The following is a 12,679-nucleotide window of genomic DNA, read 5'->3' as shown; positions in this document are numbered from 1 at the left end:
CGGTTCCAACACTTCAATTCACTATTTGAAGTGAATGGAGTGTTTCTTCACTTTCTAAATGCTGTCCTTTCAGAGAAAATAACTTTCCCTTGAAAGTACCTTAAGCTACTTACAAGCATTCACAAGAAACTCACATCTGTTTCTCTGAAAGAGAAGCAGTCTGGTCCAACCCTTCAATTCACTGTGCGAAGTGAATGGAGTGTTGCTTCACTTTCTAAATGCTGTCCTTTCAGAGAAAATCAATTTCCCTTGAAAGTACCTTAAGCTACTTACAAGCATTCACAAGAAACTCACATCTGTTACTCAGAAAGAGAAGCAGTCTGTTCCAACACTTCAATTCACTGTGAGAAGTGAATGGAGTGTTGCTTCACATACTAAATGCTGTAGTTTCAGAGAAAATCACTTTCCTTTGAAAGTGCCTTAAGCTACTTACAAGCATTCACAAAAAACTCACATGCGTTTCTCTGAAAGAGAAGCAGTCTGTTCCAACACTTCAATTCACTGTGCGAAAGTGAATGGAGTGTTGCTTCACTTTCTAAATGCTCTCCTTTCAGAGAAAATCACTCCCTTTTGAAACTGACTTAAGCTACTTACAAGCATTCACAAGAAACTCACATCTCTTACTCTGAACGAGAAGCAGTCTGTTCCAACACTTCAATTCACTGTTTGAAGTGAATGGAGTGTTGCTTCACTTTTTAAATGCTGTCCTTTCAGAGAAAATCACTTTCCTTTGAAAGTGCCTTAAGCTACTTACAAACATTCACAAAAAACTCACATCTGTTTCTCTGAAAGAGAAGCAGTCTGGTCCAACACTTCAATTCACTGTGCGAAGTGAATGGAGTGTTGCTTCACTCTCTAAATGCTGTCCTTTCAGAGAAAATCACTTTCCCTTGAAAGTACCTTAAGCTACTTACAAGCATTCACAAGAAACTCACATCTGTTACTCAGAAAGAGAAGCAGTCTGTTCCAACACTTCAATTCACTGTGAGAAGTGAATGGAGTGTTGCTTCACATACTAAATGCTGTAGTTTCAGAGAAAATCACTTTCCTTTGAAATTGCCTTAAGCTACTTAAAAGCATTCAACAGAAATTCACATGCGTTTCTCTGAAAGAGAAGCAGTGTGTTCCAACACTTCAATTCACTGTGCGAAGTGAATGGAGTGTTGCTTCACTTTCTAAATGCTGTCCTTTCAGAGAAAATCACTTTCCCTTCAAAGTACCTTAAGCTACTTACAAGCATTCACAAGAAACTCACATCTGTTTCTCTGAAAGAGAAGCAGTCTGGTCCAACACTTCAATTCACTGTGCAAAGTGAAATGAGTGTTGCTTCACTTTCTAAATGCTGTCCTTTCAGAGAAAATCACTTTCCCTTGAAAGTACCTTAAGCTACTTACAAGCATTCAAAAGAAACTCACATCTGTTTCTCTGAAAGAGAAGCAGTCTGTTCCAACACTTCAATTCACTGTGCGAAATGAATGGAGTGTTGCTTCACTTTCTAAATGCTGTCCTTTCAGAGAAAATAACTTTCCTTTGAAAGTACCTTAAGCTACTTACAAGCATTCACAAGAAACTCACATCTGTTTCTCTGAAAGAGAAGCAGTCTGGTGCAACACTTCAATTCACTGTGCGAAGTGAATGGAGTGTTGCTTCACTTTCTAAATGCTGTCCTTTCAGAGAAAATCACTTTCCCTTGAAAGTACCTTAAGCTACTTACAAGCATTCACAAGAAACTCACATCTGTTACTCAGAAAGAGAAGCAGTCTGTTCCAACACTTCAATTCACTGTGAGAAGTGAATGGAGTGTTGCTTCACATACTAAATGCTGTAGTTTCAGAGAAAATCACTTTCCTTTGAAAGTGCCTTAAGCTACTTACAAGCATTCACAAAAAACTCACATGCGTTTCTCTGAAAGAGAAGCAGTCTGTTCCAACACTTCAATTCACTGTGCGAAAGTGAATGGAGTGTTGCTTCACTTTCTAAATGCTCTCCTTTCAGAGAAAATCACTCCCTTTTGAAACTGCCTTAAGCTTCTTACAAGCATTCACAAGAAACTCACATCTCTTACTCTGAACGAGAAGCAGTCGGTTCCAACACTTCAATTCACTGTTTGAAGTGAATGGAGTGTTGCTTCACTTTTTAAATGCTGTCCTTTCAGAGAAAATCACTTTCCTTTGAAAGTGCCTTAAGCTACTTACAAACATTCACAAAAAACTCACATCTGTTTCTCTGAAAGAGAAGCAGTCTGGTCCAACACTTCAATTCACTGTGCGAAGTGAATGGAGTGTTGCTTCACTTTCGAAATGCTGTCCTTTCAGAGAAAATCACTTTCCCTTGAAAGTACCTTAAGCTACTTACAAGCATTCACAAGAAACTCACATCTGTTACTCAGAAAGAGAAGCAGTCTGTTCCAACACTTCAATTCACTGTGAGAAGTGAATGGAGTGTTGCTTCACATACTAAATGCTGTAGTTTCAGAGAAAATCACTTTCCTTTGAAACTGCCTTAAGCTACTTAAAAGCATTCAACAGAAATTCACATGCGTTTCTCTGAAAGAGAAGCAGTGTGTTCCAACACTTCAATTCACTGTGCGAAGTGAATGGAGTGTTGCTTCACTTTCTAAATGCTGTCCTTTCAGAGAAAATCACTTTCCCTTCAAAGTACCTTAAGCTACTTACAAGCATTCACAAGAAACTCACATCTGTTTCTCTGAAAGAGAAGCAGTCTGGTCCAACACTTCAATTCACTGTGCGAAGTGAAATGAGTGTTGCTTCACTTTCTAAATGCTGTCCTTTCAGAGAAAATCACTTTCCCTTGAAAGTACCTTAAGCTACTTACAAGCATTCAAAAGAAACTCACATCTGTTTCTCTGAAAGAGAAGCAGTCTGTTCCAACACTTCAATTCACTGTGCGAAGTGAATGGAGTGTTGCTTCACTTTCTAAATGCTGTCCTTTCAGAGAAAATAACTTTCCTTTGAAAGTACCTTAAGCTACTTACAAGCATTCACAAGAAACTCACATCTGTTTCTCTGAAAGAGAAGCAGTCTGGTGCAACACTTCAATTCACTGTGCGAAGTGAATGGAGTGTTGCTTCACTTTCTAAATGCTGTCCTTTCAGAGAAAATCACTTTCCCTTGAAAGTACCTTAAGCTAATTACAAGCATTCACAAGAAACTCACATCTGTTACTCAGAAAGAGAAGCAGTCTGTTCCAACACTTCAATTCACTGTGAGAAGTGAATGGAGTGTTGCTTCACATACTAAATGCTGTAGTTTCAGAAAAAATCACTTTCCTTTGAAAGTGCCTTAAGCTACTTACAAGCATTCACAAAAAACTCACATGCGTTTCTCTGAAAGAGAAGCAGTCTGTTCCAACACTTCAATTCACTGTGCGAAAGTGAATGGAGTGTTGCTTCACTTTCTAAATGCTCTCCTTTCAGAGAAAATCACTCCCTTTTGAAACTGCCTTAAGCTTCTTACAAGCATTCACAAGAAACTCACATCTCTTACTCTGAACGAGAAGCAGTCTGTTCCAACACTTCAATTCACTGTTTGAAGTGAATGGAGTGTTGCTTCACTTTTTAAATGCTGTCCTTTCAGAGAAAATCACTTTCCTTTGAAAGTGCCTTAAGCTACTTACAAACATTCACAAAAAACTCACATCTGTTTCTCTGAAAGAGAAGCAGTCTGGTCCAACACTTCAATTCACTGTGCGAAGTGAATGGAGTGTTGCTTCACTTTCGAAATGCTGTCCTTTCAGAGAAAATCACTTTCCCTTGAAAGTACCTTAAGCTACTTACAAGCATTCACAAGAAACTCACATCTGTTACTCAGAAAGAGAAGCAGTCTGTTCCAACACTTCAATTCACTGTGAGAAGTGAATGGAGTGTTGCTTCACATACTAAATGCTGTAGTTTCAGAGAAAATCACTTTCCTTTGAAACTGCCTTAAGCTACTTAAAAGCATTCAACAGAAATTCACATGCGTTTCTCTGAAAGAGAAGCAGTCTGTTCCAACACTTCAATTCACTGTGCGAAGTGAATGGAGTGTTGCTTCACTTTCTAAATGCTGTCCTTTCAGAGAAAATCACTTTCCCTTCAAAGTACCTTAAGCTACTTACAAGCATTCACAAGAAACTCACATCTGTTTCTCTGAAAGAGAAGCAGTCTGGTCCAACACTTCAATTCACTGTGCGAAGTGAAAGGAGTGTTGCTTCACTTTCTAAATGCTGTCCTTTCAGAGAAAATCACTTTCCCTTGAAAGTACCTTAAGCTACTTACAAGCATTCAAAAGAAACTCACATCTGTTTCTCTGAAAGAGAAGCAGTCTGTTCCAGCACTTCAATTCACTGTGCGAAGTGAAAGGAGTGTTGCTTCACTTTCTAAATGCTGTCCTTTCAGAGAAAATCACTTTCCCTTGAAAGTACCTTAAGCTACTTACAAGCATTCAAAAGAAACTCACATCTGTTTCTCTGAAAGAGAAGCAGTCTGTTCCAATACTTCAATTCACTGTTTGAAGTGAATGGAGTGTTGCTTCACTTTTTAAATGCTGTCCTTTCAGAGAAAATCACTTTCCTTTGAAAGTGCCTTAAGCTACTTACAAACATTCACAAAAAACTCACATCTGTTTCTCTGAAAGAGAAGCAGTCTGGTCCAACACTTCAATTCACTGTGCGAAGTGAATGGAGTGTTGCTTCACTTTCGAAATGCTGTCCTTTCAGAGAAAATCACTTTCCCTTGAAAGTACCTTAAGCTACTTTCAAGCATTCACAAGAAACTCACATCTGTTACTCAGAAAGCGAAGCAGTCTGTTCCAACACTTCAATTCACAGTGAGAAGTGAATGGAGTGTTGCTTCACATACTAAATGCTGTAGTTTCAGAGAAAATCACTTTCCTTTGAAACTGCCTTAAGCTACTTAAAAGCATTCAACAGAAATTCACATGCGTTTCTCTGAAAGAGAAGCAGTGTGTTCCAACACTTCAATTCACTGTGCGAAGTGAATGGAGTGTTGCTTCACTTTCTAAATGCTGTCCTTTCAGAGAAAATCACTTTCCCTTCAAAGTACCTTAAGCTACTTACAAGCATTCACAAGAAACTCACATCTGTTACTCAGAAAGAGAAGCAGTCTGTTCCAACACTTCAATTCACTGTGAGAAGTGAATGGAGTGTTGCTTCACATACTAAATGCTGTAGTTTCAGAGAAAATCACTTTCCTTTGAAACTGCCTTAAGCTACTTAAAAGCATTCAACAGAAATTCACATGCGTTTCTCTGAAAGAGAAGCAGTGTGTTCCAACACTTCAATTCACTGTGCGAAGTGAATGGAGTGTTGCTTCACTTTCTAAATGCTGTCCTTTCAGAGAAAATCACTTTCCCTTCAAAGTACCTTAAGCTACTTACAAGCATTCACAAGAAACTCACATCTGTTTCTCTGAAAGAGAAGCAGTCTGGTCCAACACTTCAATTCACTGTGCGAAGTGAAATGAGTGTTGCTTCACTTTCTAAATGCTGTCCTTTCAGAGAAAATCACTTTCCCTTGAAAGTACCTTAAGCTACTTACAAGCATTCAAAAGAAACTCACATCTGTTTCTCTGAAAGAGAAGCAGTCTGTTCCAACACTTCAATTCACTGTGCGAAGTGAATGGAGTGTTGCTTCACTTTCTAAATGCTCTCCTTTCAGAGAAAATCACTCCCTTTTGAAACTGCCTTAAGCTACTTACAAGCATTCACAAGAAACTCACATCTCTTACTCTGAACGAGAAGCAGTCTGTTCCAACACTTCAATTCACTGTGCGAAGTGAATGGAGTGTTGCTTCACTTTCTAAATGCTGTCCTTTCAGATAAAATCACTTTCCAATGAAAGTGCCTTAAGCTACTTACAAGCATTCAAAAGAAACTCACATGCATTTTTCTGAAAGAGAAGCAGTCTGTTCCAACACTTCAATTCACTGTGCGAAGAGAATGGAGTGTTGCTTCACTTTCTAAATGCTGTCCTTTCAGAGAAAATCACTTTCCTTTGAAACTGCCTTAATCTACTTAAAAGCATTCAACAGAAATTCACATGCGTTTCTCTGAAAGAGAAGCAGTCTGTTCCAACATTTCAATTCACTGTGCGAAGTGAATGGAGTGTTGCTTCACTTTCTAAATGCTGTCCTTTCAGAGAAAATCACTTTCCCTTGAAAGTACCTTAAGCTACTTACAAGCATTCACAAGAAACTCACATCTGTTTCTCTGAAAGAGAAGCAGTCTGTTCCAACACTTCAATTCACTGTGCGAAGTTAAAGGAGTGTTGCTTCACTTTCTAAATGCTGTCCTTTCAGAGAAAATCACTTTCCCTTGAAAGTACCTTAAGCTACTTACAAGCATTCACAAGAAACTCACATCTGTTTCTCTGAAAGAGAAGCAGTCTGTTCCAACACTTCAATTCACTGTGCGAAGTGAATGGAATGTTGCTTCACTTTCTAAATCCTGTCCTTTCAGAGAAAATCACTTTCCTTTGAAAGTGCCTTAAGCTACTTACAAGCATTCACAAAAAACTCACATACGTTTCTCTGAAAGAGAAGCAGTCTTTTCCAACACTTAAATTCACTATGCGAAGTGAACGGAGTGTTGCTTCACTTTCTAAATGCTGTCCTTTCAGAGAAAATCACTTTCCTTTGAAAGTGCCTTAAGCTACTTAAAAGCATTCACAAGAAACTTACATGCGTTTTTCTGAAAGAGAAGCAGTCTGTTCCAACACTTCAATTCACTGTGCGAAGTGAATGGAGTGTTGCTTCACTTTCTAAATGCTGTCCTTTCAGAGAAAATCACTTTCCCTTCAAAGTACCTTAAGCTACTTACAAGCATTCACAAGAAACTCACATCTGTTTCTCTGAAAGAGAAGCAGTCTGTTCCAACACTTCAATTCACTGTGCGAAGTTAAAGGAGTGTTGCTTCACTTTCTAAACGCTGTCCTTTCAGAGAAAATCACTTTCCCTTGAAAGTACCTTAAGCTACTTACAAGCATTCACAAGAAACTCACATCTGTTTCTCTGAAAGAGAAGCAGTCTGTTCCAACACTTCAATTCACTGTGCGAAGTGAATGGAATGTTGCTTCACTTTCTAAATCCTGTCCTTTCAGAGAAAATCACTTTCCTTTGAAAGTGCCTTAAGCTACTTACAAGCATTCACAAAAAACTCACATACGTTTCTCTGAAAGAGAAGCAGTCTTTTCCAACACTTAAATTCACTATGCGAAGTGAACGGAGTGTTGCTTCACTTTCTAAATGCTGTCCTTTCAGAGAAAATCACTTTCCTTTGAAAGTGCCTTAAGCTACTTACAAGCATTCACAAGAAACTCACATGCATTTTTCTGAAAGAGAAGCAGTCTGTTCCAACACTTCAATTCACTGTGCGAAGTGAATGGAGTGTTGCTTCACTTTCTAAATGCTGTCCTTTCAGAGAAAATCACTTTCCTTTGAAAGTGCCTTAAGCTACTTACTAGCATTCAACAGAAATTCACATGCGTTTCTCTGAAAGAGAAGCAATCTGTTCCAAACTTCAATTCACTGTGCGAAGTGAGTGGAGTGTTGCTTCACTTTCTAAATGCTCTCCTTTTAGAGAAAATCACTCCCTTTTGAAAGTGCATTAAGCTACTTACAAGCATTCACAAGAAACACACATCTCTTACTCTGAAAAAGAAGCAGTCTGTTCCAACACTTCAATTCACTGTTTGAAGTGAATGGAGTGTTGCTTCACTTTTTAAATGCTGTCCTTTCAGAGAAAATCACTTTCCTTTGAAAGTGCCTTAAGCTACTTACAAACATTCACAAAAAACTCACATGCGTTTCTCTGAAAGAGAAGCACTCTGTTCCAACACTTCAATTCACTATTCGAAGTGAACGGAGTGTTGCTTCACTTTCTAAATGCTGTCCTTTCAGAGAAAATCACTTTCCTTTGAAACTGCCTTAAGCTACTTAAAAGCATTCAACAGAAATTCACATGCGTTTCTCTGAAAGAGAAGCAGTCTGTTCCAACACTTCAATTCACTGTTTGAAGTGAATGGAGTGTTGCTTCACTTTCTAAATGCTGTCCTTTCAGAGAAAATCACTTTCCCTTCAAAGTACCTTAAGCTACTTACAAGAATTCACAAGAAACTCACATCTGTTTCTCTGAAAGAGAAGCAGTCTGTTCCAACACTTCAATTCACTGTGCGAAGTGAAAGGAGTGTTGCTTCACTTTCTAAATGCTGTCCTTTCAGAGAAAATCACTTTCCCTTGAAAGTACCTTAAGCTACTTACAAGCATTCACAAGAAACTCACATCTGTTTCTCTGAAAGAGAAGCAGTCTGTTCCAACACTTCAATTCACTGTGCGAAGTGAATGGAGTGTTGCTTCACTTTCGAAATGCTCTCCTTTCAGAGAAAATCACTCCCTTTTGAAACTGCCTTAAGCTACTTATAAGAATTCACAAGAAACTCACATCTCTTACTCTGAACGAGAAGCAGTCTGTTCCAACACTTCAATTCACTGTGCGAAAGTGAATGGAGTGTTGCTTCACTTTCTAAATGCTCTCCTTTCAGAGAAAATCACTTTCCCTTGAAATTACCTTAAGCTACTTACAAGCATTCACAAGAAACTCACATCTGTTTCTCTGAAAGAGAAGCAATCTGGTCCAACACTTCAATTCACTGTGCGAAGTGAATGGAGTGTTGCTTCACTTTCTAAATGCTGTCCTTTCAGAGAAAATCACTTTCCCTTGAAAGTACCTTAAGCTACTTACAAGCATTCACAAGAAACTCACATCTGTTTCTCTGAAAGAGAAGCAGTCTGTTCCAACACTTCAATTCACTGTGAGAAGTGAATGGAGTGTTTCTTCACATACTAAATGCTGTAGTTTCAGAGAAAATCACTTTCCTTTGAAAGTGCCTTAAGCTACTTACAAGCATTCACAAAAAACTCACATGCGTTTCTCTGAAAGAGAAGCAGTCTGGTCCAACACTTCAATTCACTGTGCGAAAGTGAATGGAGTGTTGCTTCACTTTCTAAATGCTCTCCTTTCAGAGAAAATCACTCCCTTTTGAAAGTGCCTTAAGCTACTTAGAAGAATTCACAAGAAACTCACATCGCTTACTCTGAACGAGAAGCAGTCGGTTCCAACACTTCAATTCACTATTTGAAGTGAATGGAGTGTTGCTTCACTTTCTAAATGCTGTCCTTTCAGAGAAAATCACTTTCCTTTGAAATTGCCTTAAGCTACTTACAAGCATTCACAAGAAACTCACATGCATTTTTCTGAAAGAGAAGCAGTCTGTTCGAAAACTTCAATTCACTGTGCGAAGTGAATGGAGTGTTGCTTCACTTTCTAAATGCTCTCTTTTCAGAGAAAATCACTACCTTTGAAACTGCCTTAAGCTACCTACAAGCATTCAACAGAAATTCATATGCGTTTCTCTGAAAGAGAAGCAGTCTATTCCAACACTTCAATTCACTGTTTGAAGTGAATGGAGTGTTGCTTCACTTTCTAAATGCTCTCCTTTCAGAGAAAATCACTCCCTTTTGAAACTGCCTTAAGCTACTTATAAGAATTCACAAGAAACTCACATCTCTTACTCTGAACGAGAAGCAGTCTGTTCCAACACTTCAATTCACTGTTTGAAGTGAATGGAGTGTTGCTTCACTTTCAAAATGCTGTCCTTTCAGAGAAAATCACTTTCCTTTGAAAGTGCCTTAAGCTACTTACAAGCATTCACAAAAAACTCACATGCGTTTCTATGAAAGAGAAGCAGTCTGTTCCAACACTTCAATTCACTGTGCGAAGTGAATGGAGTGTTGCTTCACTTTCTAAATGCTCTCCTTTCAGAAAAAATCACTTTCCCTTGAAAGTACCTTAAGCTACTTACAAGCATTCACAAGAAACTCACATCTGTTACTCAGAAAGAGAAGCAGTCTGTTCCAACACTTCAATTCACTGTGAGAAGTGCATGAAGTGTTGCTTCACATACTAAATGCTGTAGTTTCAGAGAAAATCACTTTCCTTTGAAAGTGCCTTAAGCTACTTACAAGCATTCACAAAAAACTCACATGCGTTTCTCTGAAAGAGAAGCAGTCTGTTCGAACACTTCAATTCACTGTGCGAAAGTGAATGGAGTGTTGCTTCACTTTCTAAATGCTCTCCTTTCAGAGAAAATCACTCCCTTTTGAAACTGCCTTAAGCTACTTACAAGCATTCACAAGAAACTCACATCTCTTACTCTGAACGAGAAGCAGTCTGTTCCAACACTTCAATTCACTGTTTGAAGTGAATGGAGTGTTGCTTCACTTTTTAAATGCTGTCCTTTCAGAGAAAATCACTTTCCTTTGAAAGTGCCTTAAGCTACTTACAAACATTCACAAAAAACTCACATCTGTTTCTCTGAAAGAGAAGCAGTCTGGTCCAACACTTCAATTCACTGTGCGAAGTGAATGGAGTGTTGCTTCACTTTCTAAATGCTGTCCTTTCAGAGAAAATCACTTTCCCTTGAAAGTACCTTAAGCTACTTACAAGCATTCACAAGAAACTCACATCTGTTACTCAGAAAGAGAAGCAGTCTGTTCCAACACTTCAATTCACTGTGAGAAGTGAATGGAGTGTTGCTTCACATACTAAATGCTGTAGTTTCAGAGAAAATCACTTTCCTTTGAAACTGCCTTAAGCTACTTAAAAGCATTCAACAGAAATTCACATGCGTTTCTCTGAAAGAGAAGCAGTGTGTTCCAACACTTCAATTCACTGTGCGAAGTGAATGGAGTGTTGCTTCACTTTCGAAATGCTGTCCTTTCAGAGAAAATCACTTTCCCTTCAAAGTACCTTAAGCTACTTACAAGCATTCACAAGAAACTCACATCTGTTTCTCTGAAAGAGAAGCAGTCTGGTCCAACACTTCAATTCACTGTGCGAAGTGAAATGAGTGTTGCTTCATTTTCTAAATGCTGTCCTTTCAGAGAAAATCACTTTCCCTTGAAAGTACCTTAAGCTACTTACAAGCATTCAAAAGAAACTCACATCCGTTTCTCTGAAAGAGAAGCAGTCTGTTCCAACACTTCAATTCACTGTGCGAAGTGAATGGAGTGTTGCTTCACTTTCTAAATGCTGTCCTTTCAGAGAAAATAACTTTCCTTTGAAAGTACCTTAAGCTACTTACAAGCATTCACAAGAAACTCACATCTGTTTCTCTGAAAGAGAAGCAGTCTGGTCCAACACTTCAATTCACTGTGCGAAGTGAATGGAGTGTTGCTTCACTTTCTAAATGCTGTCCTTTCAGAGAAAATCACTTTCCCTTGAAAGTACCTTAAGCTACTTACAAGCATTCACAAGAAACTCACATCTGTTACTCAGAAAGAGAAGCAGTCTGTTCCAACACTTCAATTCACTGTGAGAAGTGAATGGAGTGTTGCTTCACATACTAAATGCTGTAGTTTCAGAGAAAATCACTTTCCTTTGAAAGTGCCTTAAGCTACTTACAAGCATTCACAAAAAACTCACATGCGTTTCTCTGAAAGAGAAGCAGTCTGTTCCAAGACTTCAATTCACTGTGCGAAAGTGAATGGAGTGTTGCTTCACTTTCTAAATGCTCTCCTTTCAGAGAAAATCACTCCCTTTTGAAACTGCCTTAAGCTTCTTACAAGCATTCACAAGAAACTCACATCTCTTACTCTGAACGAGAAGCAGTCGGTTCCAACACTTCAATTCACTGTTTGAAGTGAATGGAGTGTTGCTTCACTTTTTAAATGCTGTCCTTTCAGAGAAAATCACTTTCCTTTGAAAGTGACTTAAGCTACTTACAAACATTCACAAAAAACTCACATCTGTTTCTCTGAAAGAGAAGCAGTCTGGTCCAACACTTCAATTCACTGTGCGAAGTGAATGGAGTGTTGCTTCACTTTCGAAATGCTGTCCTTTCAGAGAAAATCACTTTCCCTTGAAAGTACCTTAAGCTACTTACAAGCATTCACAAGAAACTCACATCTGTTACTCAGAAAGAGAAGCAGTCTGTTCCAACACTTCAATTCACTGTGAGAAGTGAATGGAGTGTTGCTTCACATACTAAATGCTGTAGTTTCAGAGAAAATCACTTTCTTTGAAACTGCCTTAAGCTACTTAAAAGCATTCAACAGAAATTCACATGCGTTTCTCTGAAAGAGAAGCAGTCTGTTCCAACACTTCAATTCACTGTGCGAAGTGAATGGAGTGTTGCTTCACTTTCTAAATGCTGTCCTTTCAGAGAAAATCACTTTCCCTTCAAAGTACCTTAAGCTACTTACAAGCATTCACAAGAAACTCACATCTGTTTCTCTGAAAGAGAAGCAGTCTGGTCCAACACTTCAATTCACTGTGCGAAGTGAAAGGAGTGTTGCTTTACTTTCTAAATGCTGTCCTTTCAGAGAAAATCACTTTCCCTTGAAAGTACCTTAAGCTACTTACAAGCATTCAAAAGAAACTCACATCTGTTTCTCTGAAAGAGAAGCAGTCTGTTCCAACACTTCAATTCACTGTGAGAAGTGAATGGAGTGTTGCTTCACTTTCTAAATGCTCTCCTTTCAGAGAAAATCACTTTCCCTTGAAAGTACCTTAAGCTACTTACAAGCATTCACAAGAAACTCACATCTGTTTCTCTGAAAGAGAAGCAGTCTGGTCCAACACTTCAATTCACTGTGCGAAGTGAA

The sequence above is a fragment of the Myodes glareolus genome, chromosome X (genome assembly GCF_982192425.1).
Source record: "Myodes glareolus chromosome X, mMyoGla1.1, whole genome shotgun sequence".
NCBI classification, from domain to species: domain Eukaryota; kingdom Metazoa; phylum Chordata; class Mammalia; order Rodentia; family Cricetidae; genus Myodes; species Myodes glareolus.
Note: the sequence above shows the minus strand (reverse complement) of the source record.